Raw genomic sequence first — 26,534 nt, 5'->3', positions numbered from 1 at the left:
CTACATTTTATTATTGTTTATATTCATCAAAGCACATTTTGTAGTGACACATAAAATTTGTATTTTAGAGCCGAGTGGAAGTGCAGCGGTAGGCATTTGCCTTGCACACAGCTGATTCAGAAAGGAGCCTGGTTCGATCACTGGCATCCCATAGACTGGTCCCCCAAGACAGGAGTGGTTTCTGAGTGCATAGCCAAGAATAGCCCCTGAGTATCATTGGGTATGCCCCACCCCCCAAAAAAAAACTCTTTGATTTTATATTGTAGTATAGTTCCTTAGGAAAAGAGTTAAATTTATCTTAAAATTATTTTAGCTATCATTTAATAAACACTTATTTAACAAGATCTTGTCACTTATTAGGTGCACACTAGAATCTCAGTAAAAACAACACTTAAAAAGTCTTGCTCATCTGGCCTTGGGAATTGAATTGTGAAGTCAAATTCCAGAATGTTTGATAATTTAACATTAAAATATTTTATAAATTCAGGGCTAAAATTTAAAAATTCTAATTTACTAGTTTTAGTTTTTAGTTTCTACAAAGAAAACCAAAACTTGAAGAACTTTTATTTGACAGTTCCATAAGCATTAGAAAAAAAAAGAAAGAAACACATAAGAAAACTAGATCAATGATGTAAAGATAAAGTATTTTCACTGAATGTTAATAAGAGGGTGTGCTTGCTTCAGCAGCACATATATTAAAATTGGAATGATATAGAAAAATTAGCATGGTTCTTGCGCAAGGATAACTAAAAAAAATTTAGAGTATTAGCTATACTATTAGAAAGTTAGCAACTATTAATGCTATTTTTAATAGCAATTCCATAGTATCATTGTAGTAGTAAAATGAAATATTTCCTGAGTGAAAATATTTTTATTGGCTGCATTTGATTCTTTCGACTTGCAAATTGAATATATGGAGTACAGGATTTTATACTTAAAAGACCTCAACTTTAAATATATCAAATTAACTACCTTGATTTTTTTTTAATATCACTGGAGGATCTGCAACTAGTTGTGCTCAGGAATTACTCCTGTTTCTCTGATATTACTCTTAAAAGAAAGATTGAGAAACCAAATGTTTGCCTTTGTGGAGAGAAATTTAACCACTGCACAGGCTCATCAACCCAAAACCCCTTGGATCATACATTTAGAGTATGTTGCCCTTCTAAACAATATATATTCCCATGTAAAAAAAGGAAATTTGAAGAAGTTATGAAAAATAATGATAATAAGCTTTCTAGAAATAGATATGTATGGAATAATTCACCTAGGTTCATTATATAATTCTGATCATAATTTATATGCCTTAACAAAACCTTAAATTATAATAGAACACCAGCTCTTAAAGATTAAAAATATTTAATTTTTTCCTTTAGTTGGACAACAATTTTTTTTCTCACATGAATGCCCTCCTGTCTTAGAACTTACAAAGTAGTTATGTCTGTGCTTATTCTTCTTTGTTCAAAAGTCCTGTGAGTTGGGATAAAGGCAAAGGCAATTTTTACCAATAATTATGTTCACAAAACTGCCAAATATCCAGGTTTGTACATAAATATAATAAAAGTAAAATATAAGTATTCTGTTTTACAAATATATTAATGGGTAAGTAATAGGTAAGTATTTTCAAATCTGGTGTTGAAAACAATATGAACTAAATTTTAATTGTCAAGATAGTGTTTCATCATGTTTTAAAGATGAGAAATATACATTTTTCATACCATTGTTGTTACACTATTATTATTATTATTATTACAGGCTTTATGAATAAGTCATTCTATCACCATAAACTGGAAGATTTGGAGGAAGAGACCTGCTTTCCTCCACCAGACTCCCAAGGACCCCTCCCAACACGTGGCCCCATATCAGTTCAATTTGATAAATGAAGTATTTAGTTCTGATGACTTCAACCATTTGTTGTTCTATTATTATATTTCTTCTTTTTTTTTTTAATAAAATAGCTTTTATTGAAATTTAGAAACATGCAAGGGAAGTGAAAAAGAAGTATGTGTTCAAGAAAGAATGCAAGCTTAGTCCCAGAATGGATAAAAACAAATCTGTAAATAAGAGTTCCTTTCTCCCCATATCCCGCCAGCACTTACTGTTCTTGAGCTTTTTGTTATGTGTGCCGGTCCCAGTGGCATGAGATGGTAGCTCATTGTTGTTTTGAATTGCATCTCCCTGATAATTAGTGATGTGGAGCATTTTTTCACGTGCCTTTTGGCTATTTGTATTTCTTCTTTGAGAAATTGTTCGTTTCTTCTCCCCATTTTTTGATGGGGTTAGATGTTATTGTCAGACTCATGAAACCACGAAGATGCCCTTCAACAAATGAATGACTAGAAATATGTGGTACATATTCATAATGGAATATTATGCAGCTGTCAGGAGAGATAAAGTAATGAAATTTTCCTACATGGATGGACATGAAAATGATTATGCTGAGTGAAATAAGTCAGAGGCATAGAAAGACAAACAATAGTTTCATGTATCTCTGGGTTTAAGGAAAATAAAATACATTGTTGTAATAATGCCCAGAGATGTGGGCCTGATAGACCAGATCATCATCTGAAACTTACCTCGAGATGTGAGTGCAGTTAGAACAACTACCAAGACTATGTTAATAAGTGAGAAAATTAGAATGCTTGTCTCAAATACAGGCAGGAAGTGTGGGTGGAGGGAGATGGGGTGCATTGCTGGTGTGAAAGCACTAGTGAAAGGAGGTGTTCTTCTTGTGACTGAAACCCAATTATAGTTAAGTTTGTAATCATATTGTTCAAATAAAGATATATATTATATACACGCATATATATGTATATATATGTATATATATGTATATATATATATATATATATAAAAGAAACAAGCAAGTAAGACCTATGTTTAAGGAAAACACGATATTGAAAAGAAGTCTATGTTTCGTTCCTAACAAACATATGAGAGGTCTTTGTATTTGAGTGTGTGTTCAAGTCATGACACCTTGTACAAAAGTATAAATGAGGGCCCGAGTGGTAGCAAAGTAGTAGGGCGTTTGTCTTTCATGTGGCTGACACAGGATGGACCTGGGTTCTATCCACGAGCCCCATATGGTCCCCAAGCCAGCAGCGATTCCTAAGCTATAGCCAGGAGCAACCCCTGAAAGTCCCCAGGTTGGCAGAAAACAAAACAAACTAACAAACAGAGTGCTCCTTTCGGCGGCACATATACTAAAATTGGAACGATACAGAGGTTAGCATGGCCCCTACACAAGGATGACATGCAAATTCGTGAAGCGTTCCATATTTTAAAAAATAATTAAAAGAGTATCAATGAATATATCTGTTATAAAGATGACAAATTTTATTATTTAAATATAGCTGTCCCAAATTACTCATATTTCAAAATCACAGATGTGATCACTGAATACAGTTCCAGGACAAAGCTCTAAGCACCACTGTAAACCCAAATAAAAATAATATGTAAGAGAGACAAAATAGGTCTGTGGTAAACTTAATAAGTCTATCATTTGTTTCATGTAAATCTGAACTGCATACAATATGCCTGTCAGGTGACAGTGAACTTATTTAATGTAAAGAACACAATAATTCAAAGTTTCTCTGATACACTGAATAGTAAATTATGAATCACATCATTCATGAGTCATAAATTTCTTAGACAGCAGCTATACCTAAAAATCGAGTATAACTGTAGAGCTAATGAAGGTATTTTAAAAGGAAGGTGCAACTAAGCAAAGGCATGATCCTAAAACTTATAAAGATGCATAAAACAATCAGGAAATGGCTGAGCTCCATATTATAATGTTAAATGAAATGAAATGACAAGACACAAGTAAACAATACTTATCATTGCTAAGAGGTTTATATTTATTATAAACCTTTAAATTGTAAATAAATGAATAATTGCATTTGCAAAACAATGAACACAAAGAAAAAGTCATAAAAATTAGTAATCATGGGATAAATACATATATTATTGTGCCAGGAATAGAAAATCAAACGATATAATTAGATAAATATGTACCCTATGACAATTTTATAGTATTTATTAGATATAGGTAGCATGAAGGAAACATTACCAATATATTTTTAAATTGCATTATTAAATACTATTGAAATATTCTGTATATTTTGATAACCAGAAACAATGACAAATAAAGACATTTTCCTGAAAATAAGAGATACTGTTTTTGTCAGTTCATTTATCATCTTAAGTTCTTGCAAACAGTCAAACAAGAAAAATCTATTTCTCTCTTGTGTGAACTATACTCTTTCCACTTCTATCTTTTGGCTGAAGTCTCTGCAAATTCATTTGAAAAATTGGTTTGTCAGCTTTTTTACTTCAATTCTTTAGGCTGCTGTTATAAAAGGACAAGTAATTTGCCCAGAGAAGCAGTGAATCTTTGGAAATAATGGTTAATTTAGAAACTCATGAGTACTTGACAACAAGAGTCTTGGTGAATATATATGTAACTGTATACATATTTATATGATATATAATATGTTCTTTTGTACATGTATGTCACAGTTAGGTGTAAAAAACATACAAAATGTGTAGTCAATGTTATTTTATATTTTGACAGTATAACCCATGCCCTTCACGTGCTTCTCATAATAATCTAGATGAGAATCATTCGAATATGTTCAAAATGGAGAAGTTAACATGCAGAAAATCTGTTAGGAACTCATATGAAATAAGCATCTGTGGGGGGCATCAAATAATCAAAGTATTAATAAAATAAGAATTATAGATGTGGCCCACTGCTATAAGGATCATACTGAATAGAGTCAGGGACAAACTTAGCCATCCTATAGAATTCCAAGATATATGGTCAAACTTATTTTAGTCTAAAAATTAAATATAATATATTTTTCATCACAAATTTTAGCATTTAATTTCTTCTTCAATTATAGATGTTTTAGAGCATTTTTCCCACCTTCAGTTATTTTAATAGAATAGTTGAACAATTTTTGACAGCTCAAATGGTAAGATTAGCTGTTTCATGTCTCACCTTTCTTGCAAAGGGCATTTCCTTTTCCAAAAATATTTAATTTTATAGTCTGTATTTAGCATTGCTATAAACACAGATATACATATAATTTTGTGAATTACTTTATTTGTGCTTCTGCAATAGATTCCAATGAATTGAATTACAGTGTCTATTTAATTATTATGAGATATACCCCATTTTAATCATTTTGGAAAAAATATTTACTTTTAATATTCAAATTTAATTAATTTCTCCAAAATATTATTCTGAAAATTATCTCTAATATAATTGGAGTGCCTTTAGTATAAACTATTAGAAGACTACTGATGTGTTTTTAGTTTTTATTTTTTTTATTTTTTACTTTTGGTTGTTCCCGCCTTATTTCTGGTTCTTTGTTCAGAATCAATTCTGGCAGTGCTCAGAAGAATGTATGTGGTGTTAAGGTTTGAACCCTGCTGCACTGCATAACTTACTCATGTTTCACATGTCTTACAATTTCTCTAGATCCCTAAAAGGAGGTGTTAAAACTCAGTAGCACAGATTTTCTATTATTGAAATAAATTACCAGAAATTTATAAATTACTAGAAAATTAATTCTTGCATCAAATTTCTATGACAAGTTTATATGGGTTCAAAATATAGCTACATTCTGTAAACTTTTAAAAAAATCATATACATAGATATGTATTATGTATACCTAGATATGCGTACATAATACATGAAAATAATCAGCTATACATGCTCTTAGATCTTATATATATATATTTTTTTTTGGTTTTTAGGCCACACCCTGCGGTGCTCAGGGGTTACTCCTGGCTGTCTGCTCAGAAATAGCTCCTGGCAGGCACGGGGGACCATATGGGACACCGGGATTCAAACCAACCACCTTTGGTCCTGGATTGGCTGCTTGCAAGGCAAACACCGCTGTGCTATCTCTCCGGGCCCAGATCTTATATTATTGCCTCTTTAAAATGATTCTTAATGTTACTATTATATAATTATTATATTACATTGAAGTGTTAATTTTGGTAACTCAATATTGATTTGTATATGACAGTTTTTATGACAATGGAATAAATCATGTGTTTCTTGTAAGATCAGATAGGCATATTGAAGATAAACTTGTTTTTTTTTTTTAATATTTTGGCCACATTTGGTTATCCCTGGCTATGTTCTCAGAAATCGCTCCTGTCTTGGGAGACGATATGGTACGCCGGGGGATCGGGGGATCAAGCCATGGTCCATCCTGGGTCAGCTGTATGCAAAGCAAAAGTCCTACCACTGTGCCATCCATCTATCCCTAATTGATTATATTAATCAGGTTATTTTGTGTGTGTGCATGTGTGTGTGTGTGTGTGTGTGTGTGTGAGAGAGAGAGAGAGAGAGAGAGAGAGAGAGAGAGAGAGAGAGAGAGAGAGCAAGGGAGAGCAGGAGTAACCCCTGAGCACTGCCGGGTGTGACCCCAAAAGAAAAATAATATAAAAAAATAAAAAGAAAAAAAGAGAAAAAAAACAGTAAGAGAGAGAGAGGAGGTTATTATTTTTGAACACATTCTACCTATCAGTTGTTATGACAATCCCTGAGTAAATCCAAAACAATCGTGGATGATTTTTATGACAAGGAGTTCACAATCTTAGAATAAATAAAAGAATCAAGAATTAAAATATATAGAGTGAATACAAGTACTAAATGCAGAGAGATAAGGTGATTTAGATTGTTGATCAGAGAAAGCATAAAGGAATAAGATAGTTGTAGTTAGGCAAAGAAAATAAGGTTCTGATGAATAGATAAAACTGAGTTCATAATGATTAGAATCAAGTCTGTGTTTCACAAAGAATTTTGTTTTATATATGTTTATATATATGTATGTATATATATTTATATTTATATATAGAGAGAGGCATTATATATTTAGAACCATTTGTGCAACGACTGAAATAAAGAAGGAAAACAGGACTATATGGCTCAATTTTTTCAAAATGTCTGAACATTATACTAATAACAATATATATCTTATAATTTTTATATTAATGTCCCAAGAAACTGAGCTAACAGACAGACAGGCACCATGGTCCTCTTTGTAACTCAGAAGAGGCATTTTCACTCTTGGTGAGTGCACCTAAGTAGAGTCCAGCATCAACATATAGTGGGGCACATTACTTAGTGTATGAGTTACTCATAAACAACCAAAAATGATCTCACACTTCAAAGTCACAATAGAATAGCAACCTAGGATCTCCACAATGTTTAATAAATACAGTAATTCTAAGGAACCACCTAGTATCAACTTATATAGTCTCTGTGATAAGGACTTGAAAGAAAAAAAAATGTTGAGGAAGTTCAAAGAGACTAAGAGAAACCATAAAATTGAAAGTCAATATGAGTCAAGAGGATATGGGAATATAAATAAGAAAATTTCAAACAGAAGGGAACTAAAAAACTTGATAGGCAAAATGAAAAACTCACCAGAAAGCCTCACCAACAGAGTAATAGCCACTGGGGACAGAATCAGTAAATTCAAAAATGAGTTACATTATACCTTCAGACAACAGCAGAAGATGGAAATGAATCTTACAAAAGAGAAACAGAAGATGGTAAAAATCCTCAGACTAAATGAATAGGTGATAAAAAGAACTTCAGCCTAAATTAACACAAAAGTACATAAGGATACCAGAGACCTAAGAAACAGCAAGGACAACATTGCTAAAAACTTCCTAGAGCTAAAATACACCCATATTATGTCCCAAAAGTACCAGCTAAAAGATGCTCAATTGGTGCATATTTTTATGGCTGCAGTGCTCACTGAATATCTTATTTGATTCCTCTTTTTGAACTGTTGTGGTGTCTCACCTTCTTCTTTTCCCCATCGTCCCTCAAACCAAGGATGAGAGCCTCTAAAATTACTCCGCTCATAGTCGGCATAGTCGATTTTTACCCCATTATATTACCTTTCTCTTCCTCAAACAAACCTACATAACTTTATCTTTCTAGTCCCGCCTCCCAACTAGAGGGGGCAATAATGGAGGCACCAAGACCAAACAGTTTTAAGCCCACTAAGTAATTAACTAGACACAGAAGGGACCACGCATTCTAGCAGCCCCTGGGGGGAAGAGTGGAGGATATGGGAGGCAGGATGGGAGCGGTTGTGGGAGGACAATTCGGTGGTGAGAATTCCCCTGATTCAATGTAAATATGTACCTGGAATATAACTGTAAACGATACATAAGCCACTATAATTAAAATAAAAATTATGTTAAAAATATCCCAAGAAACATCCACAATAATAAAAATCACAGATTGAGATACAATACTGAAAGTAGCAAGATCAAAAATAAAAATATACATAAAGAAACATATTTAAAATTTACAGCAGTCTTATAAGAAAATCTTCAGGCCTGAAGGCAGATGTAGGATATAGTGGAGGAACAAATCAACAAAATGCACACTTTACCCATCTAGCTATCATTCTGGTTTGAAGGAAAGAAGCACTGCTTAATAAACAACAGCCCAGAAATTTAAGACTCAAAGTCAACATTAGAAGAAGGAATGGAGATGGTATTTTAAAGCAAGATAACCCCCACCCCACACACACACACCAAATTCTAAAATGATGGAACAAAATTCCATGACAATAATCTCCCATCAATGCACTGAATGCACTAATAAGAGATGCAGTGTCAGAATGGATCCAAAAATTGAGTCCAACATTCTTCTGCCTCAAGAAATATTTGAATAGAGCAAACACAAATCTAAATTTGTGGTGGAAGACAATTCATCTTGCAAATAACCCCATAATGAGGATAAGGTGAACAAACTAATTTTAAATTACATAGGCTTCAGGCCTAAAAAGGTCAAAAGAGACAAAGAGGGTCATTTTTAATTATCAAATAATATGAAGGTCAGGAAGATATCATATCTTAAATATAGTAACACATCATGATAGGCAAAGAAAGTACTTAAAAAAACTATTAATTGAAGTAAAGCATCAAGAGAAAGAAAATTGTAGTAGGAGACTTCAATACTACACTGTCACTAGTTGATAGATCAAGAAATTTAGTCAGTAGGACTACACTGTCTTTGAAGGAAGAAATGAAAGAAAGGGGCTTAGAGGTTATATCTATGCACATATGTATATATGTATATGTATGCATATCTATAGATGTATATATATGTATATATAGGAATTTCATCACCAAAAGATAAGTACCATTCTTTTTCAGTGCACATGAGACATTCTCCAAGATAGACAAAATGCTGGGACACAAACGTGACTAAATAAAATCAAGAGGAGAGAAATTTTATCAACTATACCTTAGACCATCATGCATTAAAAATAGAAGAGATGGGGCCGGGCGGTGGTGCTAGGGGTAAGGTACCTGCCTTGCCTGCGCTAGCCTTGGACAGACCGCGGTTCGATCCCCCGGCCTCCCATATGGTTCCCCAAGCCAGGAACGACTTCTGAGCTCAAAGCCAGGAGTAAGTAACCCCTGAGCGTCACCGGGTGTGGCCCAAAAACCAAAAAAAAAAAAAAAAATAGAAGAGATTTACAAACAAAAATATTCAAATATGAATTTATAATCAAAAATAACTCTAACACATGGAGAGTAAATAGCCTACTACTGAACAATAAATGGGTCAGAGATTAAATTTGAGGGGAATTAAAAGTTTCCATGAAACAAGAATCAAGACATGAGAATCAAGACATGAATTATCATAATTTGTGGGATGCACAAAAAGTGTTGTTAAAGGAACATTTATAACTTTGAAAAATTTATCATGATAAAAATGGGCCTACATAAATGACTTATGGCACAGGTGCAGAAATATGAAAATGACCAGGAAAATCAGATGATGATGAAGAAGATGGTGAAGAAGATAAAGAAGCAGAAGAAGCAGAAGCAGATGAAGAAAGAAGAAGAAGAAGAAGAAGAAGAAGAAGAAGAAGAAGAAGAAGAAGAAGAAGAAGAAGAAGAAGAAGAAGAAGACCACAACAACAACAACAACAACAACAACAACAAGCCTGTCACAAAGGCAGGCATATAAGAGGAAAAGGCAGAGGATAAGAGTTTCAGAAACTGGGAATATTAAAGATGAGAATTGTTTCCAGAAGACCCATTCAGTTGAAACTGAAGACCACCAACCACAGAAGACAAATTAAAATGACACTGAGAAAACAGAACTTCTAAAATCACAAAGAAAGACTTCGTCATAAATTCCACTCCTTGACCCGTGTAAAGACTGATATCTCTAGATATAGAGGTCTGTTTTTATCATCCAGATAGGAGCAGAAGTCTTCCATATACCACAAAAGCACCAAGGGGAGAGTAAATGAACTTGAAAGGAGTCTATAGATAATCCCATGACAATATTTTCCAAGGGTGGAGAAACCCTGTATCTTTTAGGCCAAGGGGATTCCCATTTTGAATGACCCCAATATTTACTGTGCCTATGCAGGAGGGAAAGAAAAAAGAAAAAGAGACAAAAAGCACAAAATAATCTTTTTTTTTCTTTTATCTAGTTTTTGTGGATTTCTTTGTTTTGGGGGTGGATATTGTAGGAGTTATTCATTTTTTTACTTATATATTTACTTTTACTTTCTTCTTTTGCGCTCTGTCATGTTTTCTATCTCATGACCATGGCAATTATGTGGTGCATATCTTTATTGCTGCAGTGCTTACTGGATATCTTATTTGATACTTCTTTTAGAACTGTTGTGGTGTTTCATCTTCTTTTTTCACCCTCGTCTCTCAAACCAAGGAGGAGAGCCTCTTACAGGGGTTCCTCAAACATTTGTAACAGGGGGCCAGTTCACTGTTCCTCAGACCATTGGAGGGTCTGACTATAGTAAAAACAAAACTTATGAACAAATTCTTATGCACACTGCATATATCTTATTTTGCAATAAAGAAACAAAACAGATACAAATACAATATGTGGCCCGCGGGCCATAGTTTGAGGACCACTGCGTCTGCCCATATTCTGCGTAGTTGATTTTTACCCCATTTTATTACTTTTCTCTTTCTCAAAGAAAACCACATAACTTGAACTATCTAGTCCTGCCTCCCAATAAGAGGGGGCAGTCATGGAGGTACCAAGACAAAACAGTTATAAGACCACTAAGTAATAAACTAGACACAGAGGGGACCACTCATTCTAGCAGCCCCAGGGGTGAGAGTGGAGGATATGGGAGGCAGGATGGGAGCGGAGGTGGGGAGGGAGGACAATTCGGTGGTGGGAATTCCCTGATTCAATGTTAATATGTACCTGGAATATTACTGTGAACGATATGTAAGCCACTATAATTAAAATAAAAATTATATTATTAATAAAAAGGTGAGAATTGTGATCTGATGAAAGGTGTTGTGCGCAATATGTTGAAAAATCAGTCAAATCAACTTTGTAGTTACCGTATATCTTATAGTGTATCTCAAAGTAATTTAATTAACTAGTTTATTTATAAAAATAAGTATATTATTCATGAATAAAATAAAGAATATTCTCTTTCTTAAAAGGTAACACTGAAAAATTTTAGCTTTGCAACTTTTCCATAGATGATGCTATTGAGAAATCATATCTATCTCAAGAATTTAAACTTTATTAGCCACATTGATCTATATAAAACAAAAAGGTGTCTGTCTTCAATTAAAAACTAAAAGCATAACATTCTTTTAATTATTTACATAAAGTCTGAATATATGTTTAGTAGAGTATAATTTAGCTAACATTTTCTTTGAAGTTTAACATAAATCTTTATTGAGACACTGTGATTCACAATATAGTTAATGATAAAGCTTCATGTATGCATTATTGTAATACTACAACAAACACAAGACTCTCAGTGTCCCTCCAACAATATCATAATGTCTTTTTACATCCATACCCTACTCTACATACTAGGTAAGTCAGTTCTTTAAGTCTACTTTTGGTTTCTGCCGTCATCTGCAATTTGCTGTTCTCTTATTTTTTTTTAATTCTACAAATGAAACTATATTGTGTTAGTTCCTCTCCTAAACAATCTACTGAACCTGTTAGATACATACTAGGTAAGTCAGTTCTTTAAGTTTACTTTTGGTTTCTGCCATCATCTGCAATTTGCTGTTCTTTAATTTTTTTTTAATTCTACAAATGAAACTATTTTGTGTTAGTTCCTCTCCTAAACAATTTACTGAACCTGTTAGACTCTAATTCCATTATTTAAACATTTAATTTTTCCAAAAAATTGTATATCTGTATAGAACATTGCTATTCTGAAAGAGTAAGTCCTATAAAAATAAATAAAAATAAGCATTAAGACCTCTATGCTAATTTTTAATGTATATATTAAAATAATCAGTAATTCTGTCTATAGGCAGAATTATCTGGAAAAATTCATTAGAGAGGGTTTTTTTTTGGGGTGGTGGGTGGATGGGTCACAAGTGGTGCTCAGGGGTTATCCTGGTTCTGTGCTCAGAAATCACTCCTGGCAGGCACGGGGACCATATGGAATGCCAGGAGTTGAACCAGGATCCATCTGTTTGCAAGGCAGACGCCCTACCGCTGTGCTCTCTACCCAGTCCCTTGAAAAAGTTTATTTTTTAAAGGGACATATAAAAATTAAGACTGAGATGAAAAGTATAGGGATTTAAGTAAAATGCTTTGCATTCAACTAATAATTGGTTGAATTCATTCTGCCAAATTCCTTAAGCACTGCTTAGGAAGCACATAAAAGAGACAAAAATAACATAAGACAATGAAGAATGTCAATTTCTCAAGATGAATCAATCATTAAAAACAACATGTTGAAAATAAACATATCAGTAAAGTATTATATCTGTATAAAATGTTAATATCTTATGGAAACAAGATGGGAATTAAAATTTAATCATTATAAAACTTCAAAATTTAAGATTTAACATATTTGTTCTTTTGTGTCTTACTGATTCCCAACTTATTCCTCAAGGAAAAAAAATTCAAGGTGTACTTGCTGTTAGTTGGGAAAAGTGAACATTAAGATCTATTCCATAAAAATTCAAGGTGTACTTGCTGTTAGTTGGGAAAAGTGAACATTAAGATCTATTCCATAAAAATTTAAATGAGTAAAAATGTGTCAAGAAATTCATTATTTCAATTTAAATGAGTAAAAATGTGTCAAGAAATTCATTATTTTCTCAGCACAATTATTTTAAAGATGACCTACTCTTGGTAGGAAGGCAATGATATATTTGTTAGTTTTCCAGTTTACAAATTTCCACCATAAAATAAAGAATAGAAGATATATGTCCAATTCTATCTATAGATATCTACTTTTAATCATTTTTGTTTTTTTTTTTTTTGGTTTTTTGGGACATACCTGGTGATGCTCAGGGGTTACTCCTAGCTATGCCCTAGGAAACCACTCATGGCTTGGGGACCATATGGGACACCAGGGGATTGAACTGCAGTCTGTCCTAGGCTAGGGCTGGCAAGGAAGATGCCTTACTGCTCAGTGCTACCCCATTGGCAACCAATTTTAAATCTTAAGAATAAACTTCCATAACAAATATAGAGAACAGCAATTCCTATGCTTTTTGATATATGTATATATATACATTTTTAAAAATGAAATATATAGCTTTAATAGAACTACTGCAGTATTGACTCAGAGTTAGTCACTGCTTATGTATCTGACTATCGACTATCACTGATCAATGATTTGCTTGAAGAAGTCGACACAAAGTAAACTAAAAATACTGCTTCAAGAAATAAAAGAGGATACAAGGAAATGGAGACACATAACCTGTTATGGATTGGGAAGATTAATATTAAAATGACAATACTCCCCAAAGCATTGGACAGATTTAATTCAATTCCTGTAAGGATACCCATTACATTCTTCAAAGTAGTGGATCAAACAGTTTTGAAATTCATTTGTAACAATAAATACCTATGAAAAGCTAAATCAACTCTTAGGATAAAGATGATGAGAGGCATCAATTTCCCCAACTTTAAATTGTACTATAAAGCAAAGTAATTAAAACAGCATGGTATTAGAATAAAAACAACATTCAGATCAATAGAATATATTTAAGTATTCAGAGGAGGATCCCCATACCTACAATCAACTAATATTTGAAAAAGGGGCAAGAAATGCAAAATGAAGTGCTCACTTTGGCAGAACATATACTAAAATTGGAATAATACAGAGAAGATTAGCATGGCCCCTGCACAAAGATGATGTGCAAAGAAACAAAATGGAGCAATTGTTAAGGTAACTTCAACAACTGTTGGGACAACTGCTAAGCCACATGCAAAAAACTGAATTCAGACCTCCAACTAACATCATGCAGAAAGGTCAAATCCAATGGATAAAGACAGTGATATCAGACCTGCAATCATAAGGTATATAGAAGAACACATATGTAAAATACTCCATGACCTAAAGACAGCTTCAAGGAGGAAATACCACTGTACAAATAAGTTAAAACAGAAATGAACAAATGGTACTACATTAAAATGAAACATTTCTACACCTCAAAGAAAATAGTAACTAGTAACTAGGATAAAAAGGCCAACCACAATCTGGAAGAAGCTATTGACCCAATTCCCATCAGATAAAGAGAAAAATACCTAAAATATACAAGGGACTGGCAAAACTTAACAAGAAAAAAAATTCACCTAACGACATCAAAAATGGGAACAAGAAATGAACAAACACCGCCTCAAAGAAGAAATACAAATGGTCAAAGGGCACATGAAAAAATGCTCTGCATTACACATCATCAGGAAAATGCAAATCAAAGCAACAATGAAGTACCATATCATGCCAGAGTCTAGTACACATCACAAAAACAAACAAACAAACAAACATTGGTTTTGGTGGGGATGTGAATAGAAGAAACAACTCATATGCCCAACAACATATGAGAAACTAAAGAAACTGTAGTACATATATAGAATGGAATACTATGCAGCCATTACAAAAATGAAGTCATGACATTTTTATATACATGAATGGATAATAAAACTGTTACACTGAGTGAATAAGTCAGAGGGGGAGAGTTAGATACAGAATAATTTCATTCACTTGTGGGATTAAAATATTAAAGACATTATTGTAATAATACCCAGAGACAATAGAGATGAGGGTTGAAGGACATCCCATGATATGAAGCTTACCACAGAGAGTGGTGAGTGCAGTTAGAAAAATAAATACATTAACTATTATCATGACAAAGGTAGTGAGTTAGAGAAATATAATATATATCTATTGGCAGGGTTGGGGAGGAGGGAAATGGGGGTATTGTGGTAGGAAGGTTGCACTGAAGGGAGTACTTTTTTATGATTGAAACCCAATTACAAACATTTTTGTAATCATGGTCCTTAAATAAATATACTATTATAAAAAGATTGTATAAAAAAACATTGAGTAAAAGATAAGTATAACTCTCAAATATATAAAGATAACCCCGAAAGTTTCCTTTAGTATTTCTACTCCATGGGTAACAAAACAATAACAACAATAGATAAATTACATCAAGCTAACACTAATTTATTTGACTAAATAAATAAGTTCTAACAATAAGATACAGCCTGTTGAATGGAGAAATATTTTCACAGCACTTGTCAGATACAAGACAAAATTAAAGCAAGCATTAACTTAACTCAATGATTATAAATCAGTAGTAACCTCAAAATAAGGAGAGAAGATGAATAAAGGCATTTCTGAAGAATATTTATGATTAACCACTAAAATCATGTAAAGTATGTTCATTGGTGAAGAAAATATAAGTACTTTTGTATTTATTTAAAGTTTTAAAGTATGCAAAGGTAGCTTCCTTTGAAGAATGAAATTGAAGACAAGGTGGCAGTGGGTGTAATTTTAAATGATGTATAATTAAATATAAAGAGTAGAAACTGAACTATGGAGAAGACAACACAAGTAAAACCTCCTACTCTCATAGTAAGCCCAATTTAATTAATTATTAATGATTATACTCCAAAATAATTATCATTGAAGTCTTGAGAAATGAGCCTATTAGATTTCCAGATTGAAGTATCATTTATCACATAAAGTTAATGGGAAATAATGAATTAGAGCATTGTACCATGGTAGATGAGGTAAGGGATTTATAATTAACTATGAGAAAAATAGGGAAGAAAATAATTTTGGACTAAATTAAAGCGGTTTTGTTTTTGACTTTTGACATCTTTTCTTTGGGAATGTCGGGCTGAAAGGCAGTTACAAAGTTTAGGTGTTAACAATATAATGGCTAATCTTAGAGATTAGTGAATTCTTAGAATATAAAATTTCTTTCATTGTTTCTAATAACTAGCTTGCTTAGAGGAATAGAAAAAATGGTAACAAAACATTTATTGATTTTACTAAGATATTATAAATATAGAGTATATCATATTGGAGAAAATGTTTTTTTTTGAGATAAGATAGGAATTGATACTTAAAATTCATCTGCAAAATAATGATAATTTTTGTGAAGATGCCTTACATGCTAAAAGAAACTGTGACTACAAGGAGGAAAATGCACTTCCCAAATAAGAGGAAGCAGAGATAAACAGATGGGAATACATTAAGCTGAGAAGCTTCTGAATGTCAAAAGAAATAGTGCCCAGGAAACAAGAGCCACCCACTGAGTGGGAGAAACTATTCACTCAATACCCATCAGATAAGGGGCTAATATCCAAAATATACAGGGCACTGACAGAACTTTACAAGAAAAAAACATCTAATCCCATCAGAAAATGGGGAGAAGAAATGAACAGACACTTTGACAACGAAGAAATACAAATGGCCAAAAGGCCCATGAAAAAATGCTCCTCATCATCAGGGAGATGCAAATAAAAACAACGATGAGATACCATCTCACACCACAGAGATTGGCACACATCACAAAGAACGAGAACAATCAGTGCTGGCGGGGATGCGAGAGAAAGGAACTCTTATCCACTGCTGGTGGGTATGCCGTCTAGTCCAACTTCTATGGAAAGCAAAATGGAGATTCCTCTTAAAAGTGGAAATTGAGCTCCCATATGACCCAGCTATTCCACTCCTAGGGATATACCCTAGGAACACAAGAATACAATACAAAAATCCCTTCCTCACACCTATATTTATTGCATAACTACTCACAATATTCAGGCTCTGGAAACAACCAAGATGCCCTTCAACAGATGAATGGCTAAAGAAACTAATGAAATATTGTGCAGCTGTCAGGAGAGATGAAGTCATGATATTTTCCTATATATGGATGTACATGGAATCTATCACGCTAAGTGAAGTAAGTCAGAGGGAGAGAGAGATATGCAGAATAGTCTCACTCATCTATGGGTTTTAAGAAAAATAAAAGTCATTTTTGGAACAATCCTGAGACAATGAGAGGAGGACTGGAACTTCCAGCTCACTTCATGAAGCTCACCACAAAGAGTGGTTAGTGCAGTTATAGAAATACCTACACTGAGAACTACCATAACCATGTGAATGAATGAGGAAACTGGAAAGCCTGTCTAGAGTACAGGTGGGGTGGGGTGTGATGGAGATTTGGGACATTGGTGGTGGGAATGTTTCACTGGGGAGGGGGGGTGTTCTCTACATAACTGAAACCTAATCACAATCATATTTGTAATCAAGATGTTTAAAGATATTATAAAAAACAGTTGAAAGGGGGGGCAAAATTCTAGAGAATGTCATGCATTCAAAAAAGAATTTTTCATAAAATACAATGTTAAAAAAAAGAAAAGATGAAAGTATTTTGTTTGAAAGGAGATGGAGAACCTGAAAAATGAAAATAAAATTGACCATATAATTAAATGCTTAATACTTAGTGGATGCATAGAGAAAAATGCAGACATATATAACATGTCAAATGGTAGAAAGTAGACATGGAAGGGGAAAAAGATAAAAAGCATTCAAGATGGTGATTTTGTCTTTGTTTTAAATGTATTGTGATTTGACAATATTTTAAAGGAAGTATGTGCCATGACATTTAGTTAAATATATATTTAATTATTTAAATTATTAATATATATTTATTTATATATTATATATATCAGGGACATCCATATAGGAAAGGAAAGAAACCAGGCACTCACTGTTTGCAGATGACATAATAATATATTTAGAACATTCTAAAGACTATAGCAAAAAGCATCTGGAAATAATAAATTTGTAGAGCACAGTGGCAATCTACAACATTAATGTGAAAAAATACATGGCATTCAAGGATGCAGATAATGCTAGAGATGAAATAGACATTAAAATTCATAATTACAATAGTACCACGGAAACTCAAATACTCTGTGTCAACTAAACTAAAGAAATAAAGGATCTATACAGAAAATAACAAAACAATTTTTAGTAAATAAAATAGAATGCACAGAAATGGAGAAATATACTCTATTCATAAAACTTCCAGTACTCCCCAAAGCATTATACAGATTTAACTCAATTCTTCTAAGGATACCCATGACATTCTTCAAAGGAGTGAAGCTCAGAAATTGTATGCTCATAAATCGCTCTGGCAGGCTCAGGGGTCTATATGGGACACCTGGAATCGAACCCAGGTCTGTCCTGGATCGGCTGCATGCAAGGCAAACACCCTGACACTGTGCAATCTCTCCAGCTCACATTTCATCACATTGCTTACTCCAAGGTTAGAGGCTAATTTAAGTTTGTCAATTGACACACTCAATTCTGTAGTTTAATGGAATCATATATTCCTTTAGTCCATGACTTATAAAACAATAAATTGACTATTATTGCACCATTTGGGGAATTAATAATAATTTCTCTCTAGATCTTCTAAATCTCATGCTAACATTCAACCAATTAAACTAGGATAAATTCTGCTAATTCAAAAATTGTCTACTGCAGACAAAAATTTGTATTTTAAACTTAATTATTGATAATAATTCTCAATATAATTATAGTTACCAGTTTTAATAATACTTGAAATAAGCTCTAAAAGTACCTTCTTCACATGAGGAACTTTTGACTAATGTTTCTTAATAAATAAGATAATATACAAACAATATGTTAATATAGCACTACAAGGCGCAGTACCTAAGTGGATAAATAATTATGATAAAGCATGATCTATTTGATCTTATGTAAAGTTAAAAATCAATGAGTCAAATACTATAGAGTTAGTGCTGTGTTTAAATGGTTTCCTTGTCCTGGAAATATATATTGATTCCCGCATAACTTACAGAAGTGATCCTGAACATAAAAGTGCGAAGTAAACCCTTACTATATCACAATATTGACAAAAAAAAAACCTTAATCCAATAATATCCTTTAGTCATAAGAGCAATGAAATTATTTAAGGTACTTCAGACATTTGATTAATAGCATCAAATTATTAGTAAGGTAAATATTGAAACCTATGAAAGTGGATTAATTAAGCATGATAATATCAGGACAAATTGGTGTCAAAGAGTGAACAAAACAGATTGAAAAAAGTATTTGGACTAATTAAAATCTCAGTTCCATTTCAGAATAGGACAACAACAACAACAACAAAACACAACTAAACCACAGCAAGACCATCCCAAAACATACAAAGTCAATCAAGTCCTTACCTCAGAATTTTTCCCTTATTAGATCAGTATCTTTAAGAGAAACATACTAAATCAACATTACCCAACTCTTACATATGTTCAGCAGAACAAGACCAATAAACCTGTGCATAATTGTGAATTAATACTGATTTTAATGGACCTGAGGAAAATTGCAATTCCATGTGCTTTGTCTCTATTTTTCTCTAAAGAAATAATTTGTGGAAATAATGCTCACTATTTAGATTGGAATGTTAAATAATGGCAGAGGTTAAACTATCTGATAAAAATAGATGTAGATAAATACAAAGTCATTTTATATATATTGTAATAAAAATTTGGAAATAAGAGCCAAGCGGTGGCACAGTTATAGGGTGTTTGCCTTGCATGCTGTTGACCCAGGAAGTATCTCTATTCAATCCCTCACATCCCATATGGTCACCTGAGCCAGGAGGAATTTCTTTTGTTTGTTTCTTTGTTTTGTTTTGTTTTTTGAGCCACACCTGGTGATACTCAGGCCAGAAGTGATTTCTGAGCACATAGCCAGGAATAACCCGTGTATCACTGGGTGATACAACAAACCCCCCCAAAAATGTAAATTAATGTTACATTTGTACAAATATAATTATATTAACTAATTAATTATAATTTCATTATGATTTACAGTGTCATTTTAGTGTATGTAATTGAAATAATATGTATAATTCTGGAATTTAAAAAATTAAAATGGTTAAGGATATATATGAAAAGTATTTTATGGTTATAAGTTTGATGCCACCAATAAATAAATTGAAGATTATAAAATTGAATCTAGTTTACTAACAGCATTTAAAAGGCTACTTGGAAAATAAAGATTATTTAAAGGTTTTTGGTTATTTCAGACATCATTTACATGATTTATTTAAAATTTGCCTCTCCTTGGGTGTGGGCTTTTTTTATTCCAATAAAGGCTCCACAGGTGTCCGTGCAGAGGGACTGACATCTTGAGTCATGATTCCACATGGTGGAGCAAATGGCTTGTCTGTGAACATCTTGCAGTGTGAGTTTCTGGCCTGCTATTTCTTCCAAACTGTGTGTGGATTATTTCCTTCGTCAGAATTGTTGCCGACCTGCCTCTCTTGTCCTACCTTGACAAGAGCATGAGAATTCTCTAGCCTTCTAGGGATTGTGGAACACTCAAACCACCTACCAACAGGAGGCAGTGAGAGTGACAGCAGGACATTCAATATTGAAACTTGAGAGAAAAGTTCATATAATTTAGTTATGATTTATAAAATAAAAATAATACATCCTAAATAAAAATATAATGCAAAAATCATAGAATAAATAAGATTTATACAGGTACTTTGATCCATAGACTTCACATAATGTCTAGCCATAGATTTTTATTTTGAATATCATTATCGGTATAATAATTTAAAGAGACTTGTTAGTGATATTTTTATATTGTTACAAGAAATAATCCAATCTGTAGTTTAATATTTTTAATTTGAATACAAATATGTATTGAGCAGTAGATTAATTTCCAGAGCATATTCCATGTACAATTAAATGTATAATTTCTTATGGTACTTAAAAGAAATAAATTTAAGAGTCTGATAGCTGCTACAGAGTTTTAGGACTTGTCTTGTGCATGACCAACTCAGTTTGAGACTTGGTAGCACATATTATACCTGAGAACCGCTAAAAGTGGTCTTAGAGTACAAAGTCAAGAGTAAGCCTTGAGCACCACTTGGTGTGGCTCCAAAACAAAAAACATATTATCAGTACAAAATACACACAAAAAGACTATAAGATTATGAATTTGAAAGATTTTGCTCGATAAACAGACAATACACATCATTAAGTTGTAAATGCTTTCTTTCTTCAATCAATAAAATATATTGTGATATATTCTTATGATATATGCCTCTCAATGTTAGTGATCTTTACTTGCTTTTCATTACTTAGACAAGACTGAACTACCAATACTATTCAGGCCAAAACTCAGTTTTACTTTATAATTGCTATTAGATAACTAAAAAATAAAAAGCATATGTATCTAGGAAACTAAGAAACTCTTATTATTTATATTTATAGTATTTTCAATAGTTACCACAATGGTAAAAGATAATTATGAATATCATATACATTTATTCCATTGTGATGGCAAAAATAAAATTATGGAACAGTTCCCACATTAGAAAATGCATTAATCCTATGGAAAACACATATAACATACTATTATATTATGTAGGTAACAAAAACTAGATATGACAGTAATATGAGAAATTCAATTTGATTTTACAAAATGTTGATAAATATAATTGTATGTATCTTCATACAATTTAATAAATTGTATTAAATAAATTTAATAAATTTAATAAATTGATATTAAATATGGCCACAGAAGAAAACTCTCAAATAAAAATTTTATATTGAGGTTCCTAAAATAAAATATATGCAATAATCAATTGGTAAGAGAAATAGAGCAAGACAGACCACTACACAATATAAATATGTAAATCAAGTAATTCTATTTATTATAGTCCACAGAAACTCAAATACCCTGGAGACAACTAAACTAAAGAAATGAAAGACATATACAAGAAAAAATATAAACACTGCTTTAGTAAATAAACTAGAATGCAAAGAAATGGAAACATATACCCTGTTCATGGATTGGAAGGATTAGCATTATTCAAATGGTAACGCTCCCCAAAGCATTGTACAGATTTAATTCAATTCTTCTAAAGGTATCCATGACATTCTTCAAAGAAGTGGAACAAATACTCCTGAAATTTATGTAGAACAATAAACACCCATGATAAAGAAACTCTTAGGAAAAAGAAATTTTCCCAACTTTAAATTGTACTACAAAGCATTAATAATTAGAACAGCATGGTGCTGAAATAAAAATAAACCCTCAGATTATTGCAATAGACTGTAGTATTGAGAAAATGATCCTGAGACATATGATCAATTAATTTCTGATAAAGGGGCAAAAAAACACAAAAACATGTTAAAAAAAAGTCTTTTCAACAAGTGATGTTTGGACAACTGGTTAGCCACATGCACAGAAGTCAACTCAGACCTCTAACACCATGCACAAAAGTCAAATTAAAATGGACTAAATAACTTTCTAACTGACCTGAAACTATAAGGAATATAGAAGAAAATGTAGGTAAAATAAAAGACCTCCAGAAAACTGAGACTAAAAGCATTTTCACATTTTCACAACTGTCGGCAGAGTAAAATCAGAGATAAAAAATAAATGAGACTACATTAAACTGAGAAGCTTCTTCCCCTCAAAAGAAACTGTGACTTGAATGCAAAGATATCCTATGGAATGAGTGAAAGTATTTTTTCAGTACCTATCAGATAAGGGGCTAATGTCTCAGTATACAAGATACTGATAGATTTAACAACACCAACAACAAAACACATCTAACACCATCAAAAAGATAGAGAAGAAATGAACAGACATTCCCACCAAAGAGAAATACCGATGACACATGAAAAAAGCGATCAGAAATGTGGTATTTCTTATCATCAGGCAGATGCAAAATAAAACAACAATGAGGTAATATATAATGCCTTGTCCACTTCACAAAAAAACAAGAACAACCAGTGCTGCTGTGGATGTGGAGAGAAAGTAATTCTCATTATTTCTATGGGACTGCCATCTGGTCCAACCTTTCTGGAAAACGATATGGATTTTCCTCAGAAAACTGGAAATTGTGCTCCCATTTGATCCTTTATACTATTCCTAGTCAAGTACACTAGAAACATAAAAATACAATACAAAAAATGCCTTCTGCACTCCTTTTTTCATGTCAGTATATTTACAGTAGCAGCATTTGGAAAAACCTAGATGCCCAACAACAGATGAATGGCTAAAGAAACTGTGGTGCATCTACACATGAACTACTCTGTAACTTTTAGGAAAAATTGTCATTAAATTTCTCTATACTTGAATGGATTGGAGACTGTTATGCTGAGTAAAATGAGTCAGAGGGACATAAGACAGTAACAAAATAATCTCACTCATCTGTGGAACTTAAGAAAAATAAAAGACAGTATTAACATTATACCCAGAGAAAACAGATAGATGAGGGCCATAAAGACCAGCCTATGATATCATAATATTCCACTCACCACAGAGAGTGGTGAGTTATAGAAATAAATGCACCAACAAATACCATGTCAATAATTGTGTGAGAGAGAAATAGAATGCCTGTCTCGAAACAGGGTATGTGTGGGGAGGAAGAAAATGGAATTATTGGTGGTAGGAAAACGACACAAGTGAAGTACAAACTAAAACCCAGCTAGAAACATTTTTGTAACCAGATGCTTATGAATGCTTATTTTAAAGAATAAAAAAATAAAGTTGTATTTCTTCTTGAGTAACTCAGTCTTAACTTTTACTCTCCACTTTTAAATCTGTGCTTTCTTCAGAATGCAAAGGCTGTAGTCTTTTTATATTTGTCTGCAAGATCTGAAGATTTAAGGTAATTATAAATTTAGGCCTATATCAGTCCACCCTTATTTCTAAGCCCTTCTGATTTAAGTTCTACCTATTTTTAATTATCACAGGTTATCTCCCACAGGATTAAAATAAGAAAAATCTTGAGTGACATGAACAAAGCAATGAGGCTCTTAGATTTCTGGGGAAATCTGAAATTAGTTTAATTTTCATAACTCATTTTATTCACTTAAAAAGAGCTCTAGATATCTAAGAATCCACTTATTTCCAACTATTCTTGTCTATATAATACATAAAAATGTGATTCTGACATGAGTTCATATTTTGCAATTCACAATTAAATGATACAGTGTAAAGTGCTTTCTTATGCACTTGCACATTATCTTGTTAATTGACTAAAAGTGTTTAATTGCCTTCATAATTATTTGTGTATGTTAAGCTTTGCTACATATATTATTAATGATAGTATTCTTCTTTTTGATATTGTAGTTTTTACATAGTTATTAGATATGATTAAAACATAATTTAAGTTTATGACATATATGATTATTTTCTTATATATAAAAGTAGTAAATAAATACTTTAATAAAGTTAGTTAGGGTATACTACCTCACATAATAATTTGTAATGCATTTGTGGTTATGTGTATAGGTTTACATATATAAAGGGTTAAATCATTTAAGATGTATATACAAAAAAATATGAACAAAGATATATAGTAAAATATTTCCCTAGTTTTATGACCTGAGGGGTGTGCTTCCATTTTATTTCAAACTCCTTCATTTTCCTAAAGCCATCTTGTTAATGAATGGTTGTTAAATTGTCTTTCTTTTTTTAAATATAATTTATATTTTAAACATAGTGGCTTACATATAGTTGACAATAATATTTTAGGTACATATTTACATAAAATAAGGGGGATTCCCATTATTGATTTGTCCTCCCTACACCTCCGTTTTCATCCTACCTCCCATATCCTCCTCCCTCACCCCCAGGGCTGCTAGATAATGTGACCCCCTCTGTACCTAGTTTAATACTTAGTAGTCTTGCACCTGTTTGGTCTTGGTGCCACCCTTGTTTCCCCCTCTAACTGGGAGGCAGGACTAGATAGTTCAAGTTATGTGGTTTTGTTTGAAGAAGAGAAAAGTAATAAACTGGGGTAAAAGTCTAATATTCAAAAAATGGGTGGAATCCTTCTAGAGGCTCTCATCATCAGTTTGAGAGACAAAGGAGAAAAATAAGGTAAAACTCCCCAACAGTACAAAAAGAAATGTCCAATATCCAGTGAGCACTCCAACAATAACAACGATAAGCACCACAAAAAAAAAAAGCCATGGTCTTGAGATAAAAAACATGGCAGGGCACATAAAGTAAAGAAAAGAAAGAAAAAATATAAATATAAATGGGGACAACAACTTCAATAACCACACCTAAACAAGGAAATAGACAAGAAGTAGAGAGTAAATAAAAATAAAAAAATAATAAAATGAATATATATAAAAAGTAATATATATAAAATAAAAAATAATTTGTGCTTTTTGCCTTTTTTTCCCTCCTGCAATGGCACAGTAAATATTGGAGTCATTCGAAAAGGTATTCACTTGGCCTAAGAGATATGGTTTCTCCACCCTTGGAGTATATTGTAATGGGATTAACTATAGACTCCGATCAGGTTCATTTACTCTCCCCTTGGTGCTTTTGTGGTGTTTGGAAGACTTCTGCTCCTTCCTGGGTGATAAAATCAAACCTCTGTATCTAGAGATCTCAGTATCAGCACAGGTCCAGGAGTGGGATTTATGATGAAGTCTTTCTTTGTGGTTCTAAAAGTTCTGTTCCCTCAGTGTCATTTTAATCCATCTTCTGTGGTTGGTAGTCTTGGTCTTTGCACTGATCCTAGAATGGAACCTAGGATAGCGTCTTTCATTGTGTTTCCAGAAGCCCCATTCCGTTGCAAATGTCTCAGCCAGACCTTTGGAACTAGGGATCATGGTTGTTGTGCAGGTTGTAATTCAAACCCTAGACTAGGGCTTTTTTATTGGTCCCAAGATATATACAGTACAGTCATGTTTCTAGTAGCCAGTCATCTGTAAATCGCGATCTTGGCTTTTGGACCTACCAAAGGGTGACAAATCTTCTGATTTTGTCTTATTGTTAGCTGGTGAAGTAGGATAACCTGCTCTTAGGTCAAGTTGTTCCCATTTTACTCTTTGTCAGGATATCATATTAGAGCTGGCACTTGTTGGTGGCCCAGCAGTATTAAGGATGACCCGAATGGGATTTGTTTCCCATAGCTATTGTGAAGAACTTTGTCGTTTCTATGTCTGGGATCCAGGGTTCAAGGCTGGACGGATGGTGTCTAATCACCTGGGGTCTAACTTGGGTCCTCATGACATATTTTCAAGGTGGGAGATATCCCTATATTGTAAACAAGTATGAGTTCTTATCCCTAGTAGATAAGAGCTCGTTTTTATATATAGGATTTCCCCTTTTATTAGTGTGCCTTTGCAGGGAGAAATGGTGCTACATTGTATTGTTGGTACATTTGGGGGTGGACAGAGA

General features: G+C 32.9%; 3 non-coding genes across 3 annotated transcripts; all 3 read left to right on the top strand.

The window, feature by feature from the left end:
- Window positions 1-671: 671 nt before the first annotated feature.
- On the top strand, window positions 672-778 carry LOC125997734 (U6 spliceosomal RNA). Its single transcript, XR_007491759.1, has one exon. It is a non-coding gene; the product is annotated as a U6 spliceosomal RNA (small nuclear RNA).
- Window positions 779-3,179: 2,401 nt separating this feature from the next.
- Window positions 3,180-3,283, top strand: LOC125997704 (U6 spliceosomal RNA). Its single transcript, XR_007491740.1, has one exon. It is a non-coding gene; the product is annotated as a U6 spliceosomal RNA (small nuclear RNA).
- Window positions 3,284-14,101: 10,818 nt separating this feature from the next.
- Window positions 14,102-14,208, top strand: LOC125997706 (U6 spliceosomal RNA). Its single transcript, XR_007491742.1, has one exon. It is a non-coding gene; the product is annotated as a U6 spliceosomal RNA (small nuclear RNA).
- Window positions 14,209-26,534: the final 12,326 nt, after the last annotated feature.

This window comes from Suncus etruscus, chromosome 19 (genome assembly GCF_024139225.1).
Source record: "Suncus etruscus isolate mSunEtr1 chromosome 19, mSunEtr1.pri.cur, whole genome shotgun sequence".
Taxonomy (NCBI): Eukaryota; Metazoa; Chordata; class Mammalia; order Eulipotyphla; family Soricidae; genus Suncus; species Suncus etruscus.
This window is presented reverse-complemented; position numbering and strand designations above follow the sequence as displayed.